This window comes from Rattus rattus, chromosome 8 (assembly GCF_011064425.1).
Source record: "Rattus rattus isolate New Zealand chromosome 8, Rrattus_CSIRO_v1, whole genome shotgun sequence".
In the NCBI taxonomy this organism is placed as follows: Eukaryota; Metazoa; Chordata; class Mammalia; order Rodentia; family Muridae; genus Rattus; species Rattus rattus.
Window position 1 is genome coordinate 90,231,870 of NC_046161.1, and position 3,854 is coordinate 90,235,723.

Here is a 3,854-nt window from a genome sequence, read left to right on the forward strand (position 1 = left end):
GAAATGCAGCAGCACTGAAGGCGTTTAACAACAGATTAGGGGAAAGTTAAAATGGAAATACTGCGGAACTGGGGAAATCACTCGTAAACCTACAACCTATGTGAGATAAGTCAGAAATATGAAATTGAGCTAGGACCCGTGGTGATATGGGCAGTGAGTGGGCATGGAGAGGGTGGAAGGGCAGGATTATCCTAGAGAGGAGGAAGGAGAGTTCTCAGATGATAAAACTGAATCATAGAGGCTGAGGAAGTAGCAGGGTTGGCAGAGTGCTCCTCTGGTGTGCACAAAGCCCTGGATCCAATCACCAGTACAAGAGAAACCACACGAAGCGCCTCATGCCCTTTAATCCCAGCACTTGGGAGGTTGGAAAAGGAGATTCAGAAGCTCACGGGCATCCTCTGATACATATTGAGATCAAGATCAGCCTTGGATATGGGAGACTCTCTCTCTCTCTCTCTCTCTCTCTCTCTCTCTCTCTCTCTCTCTCTTTCTCACACACACACACACACAAATTATGATAATAAATAACTTATTTATTGGCCCCATATTTATTAAGCTCCATCTGTACACAATTCCAAACTGGAATTCAGTTGAGAACAGGTAAATTAAAAATCATTGCACTCACGAATGCCAACAGCCTTCTGAGAAGTGACCCTGGCTTGGAGGAAGTAGTGGAACTCGGAGTGATGTGAGGTGACATTTTCCTAGATATATTTTGAAGATGGGGAAACAGGATTTCTTGGTGTGAAAGATGACAGGGGGCCCATAATGACAGAAGCAATAGACGCTAACCTTTAAGGTTTGGGAGCTGAGCGCCCACACAAAACGATAGAATTGTTATGTGAGTAGATTGGAAAGACATTGGGGGGGGGCATTTTTTATTTTTTATTTTTTATTTTTAAAAAAGTAATGAGATCAATTGGGAACGCGTGTAATCTGAGGTGCCTGTTCCATACCCAACTGTGGGTAATGACCAAAATGTGATCAACAAAAATGAGATGTAGGTTGAATGGAATTGTTTGAAAATGGATATAAGTACCTATTTTTGGAAGAATAATCTTATTTTGAAATCATCGGTAGTACTGACTACATAGAAGAACAAAGGCCACAAGTAACCAAGGAACTGCCTGGAGGTTAGGGGAACTGAAAAGAGAGCAGAGGCTGCACCAGGAAAAAAACACCTAAAAGTAACGGGGCACGGAAGGCAACACAAGCCCCAGCGTGAACACCTGAAGGGAAAGACTCAGAGGAAGCCGCTTCAACAATAGGGAAAGATAAAGGTGCAAAGGTTGACGAAGCATGGGGCTCTCTGGCTAGGACTCCAGGATGCCAAATGAAAGTGTCCGAGATGGAGAGGGGGCTGATGGGGGGAAGGGTGGGTATATAAAGTCTGACGTTTTTAATCTCGGAAAAGAGGAATGATCAGATTCCAACCGGGAACAAGGATAAAAGGCACGAGATTAGTAGTGCGTAGGACCCTTCAGAAGACAGAGGGCAGTAAGCCGCCCTCGGGGCTGCACAGAGGTTGTATACCGTTGTTCTGGTTAGACTGCCCTGAATGAGGAAACACGGGGCTGAAGAGGATAAATGGCTACACTAGGGAGACAGTAATGTAAGTCAACATCACACCAAAGGCTAAGGGGAATAAATATGTATGTTTGATCTCAATTAGAAAAACAAGAGAAAATAAAGTTTACAGAAAAAGAAGATAACTACAAAGGAGAAAGAATCCACTAGGAAATTAGTTTTTCAGGGCTGCAGAGATGGCTTTGCGGCTAAGAGCATTGACGGCTCTTCCAAAGAACCCTAGTTCAAATCCTAGCACCTATATGGTGGCTCACAACTATTTGTAAATCTGGGGAATCCGAGACCTTCTTAGGGCTTTCCTAGGCACTGCACACGGTTTATAAATAGACACTGATACATATAAAACAAAAATAAATAAAATTTCAATAACAAACAGAAAACAGAAGGCAGAACATAGCGGGTGTTACGGTTTGTATATTCTCGGCCCAAGAAGTGGCACTATTTGGAGCTGTGGCCTTGTTGGAGTAGGTGTGTCACTATGGGTGGGCTATCAGGCCCTCATCCTAGCTGCCTGGAAGTCAGTCTTCCACTAGCAGCCTTCAGATGAAGATGTGGAACTCTCAGCTCCTCCTGCACCATGCCTGCCTGGATGCTGCCATGCTCCCACCTTGATGATAATGGACTGAACCTCTGAACCTGGAAGCCAGCCCCAATTAAATGCTGTCCTTATAAAAGTTGCCTTGGTCATGGTGTCTGTTCAGAGCAGTAAAACCCTAAGACATTGGGTTAGGAGGGAAATGATGGCTCAAAGAACTGATTCCGTCAGAATACAGCTGGGTGAGCCAATGAGTAGACTGGAGTCACTTAAAAGAGCATGGCTGACTCTGGCAGCTGTACCACCAAATCCCCTGCATGAGCCTTCCAGCAGTGACAACAGCATCCCTGTCCTGGGCACCTGTCTAGGAGCAGCCTTGTAAGGACACTAGTGACTCTTCTGCAGCTCTTAAGCCTTGTCAGTTTCCTCCGCACCTTGGGGGAGTTTTTAATCTTCCAGAAATGGCTACACATTTATAATTGTGCTGTGAATACTTCAGAATTACCAAAGGAGATTGTCTCTTCGAGTATTGTGTTCCATTATGTTTTGTTGAGAATAGGGTCTCTCAGCGTAGACCAGGCTGGCCCCAAGTTCACCAAGATCCTCCTGCTTTGGCCTCCCAACACTGAGTTTAATGACGTGCTCCACCACAACTGGTGTGAAAGGATATTTTAAATGTTTTCACGACAAAAAGATTTAAGTGAGGCGGTAAGTGTGCCAATGAGCTTGATTTAATCATTTCATATTGTCTATATCTACCCAAGCACCACTCGGTACCAATAAATGTACACAATTACTAGTTTACGATTGAGAGAGACTTGAAGGGGATATAAAGCAAAGGTTTGGAGAGAAAATTTCACAAAAATATGGTAAATGAATTACTACTGTTTGCATCAGTTTCATGTGTCAAATGCTTTAGTAGATGTAGCATATTAAAAATATAAATTGTTGAGGGAGGAAAGAACAGAGGAACCATGGGGTCAGGGGCAACATGAGACATGGCCCACAGAATCAACTGACTGAGACTCATAGGAGCTGAGATCAGAGAGACCGTAGGGATGTGACCTGAGGCTTGGGTTCCTTGTGGGAATCCTAAGGGTGGGAATTGGAGCTGGGCCTGACTCTTTTTGCCTACTTGCAGGACCCTTTTCCTCTTCCTGGTTTGCCTTGCTATGCTTGGGATGACATGTGCCAGGTGTTACTATATACCTCCTCATGCCACGTTCCGGTGACATCCCTGAGAGACTTGCTCTTTTCTGTAGGGAGGTGAGGGAGGGGAGCGGAGGAGGTGGGGGAGAGAGACTGTGGGATGAGGACGAAAGGGCAACTGCAGTTGAGCTATGGTCTCTAAAAGAAGAATAAAAATGAACAAACTAAAATGAAATATACATTGTGTGAAATTGCCCCTGACTCCACAAATCTGTGCAACAGACGAGAGAGACCAAAGAAATTCTCTCGCAGCAGAAAATATCAGCTTACATAATGCTGGAAATAATGGCACTTAGCAGGAAAGGTTAAAGTGTTCAATACAGTGTGATAGGACAACTGATTGGCTCTGCGTAGGAAAAAGGCTGAAATGGGTCACTGTCAGTGTTTTCAAACTGATCCTTTCCATGCAGTACACTTGAGATGATTTAAGTGTGCTGGTTGTGGTGGTGTTTACCTGTAATTTCAGGGTAAGGCCAAAGGAGCAGAACGTAAACCACAGACTCAATTACAGAGCAAGTTCAAG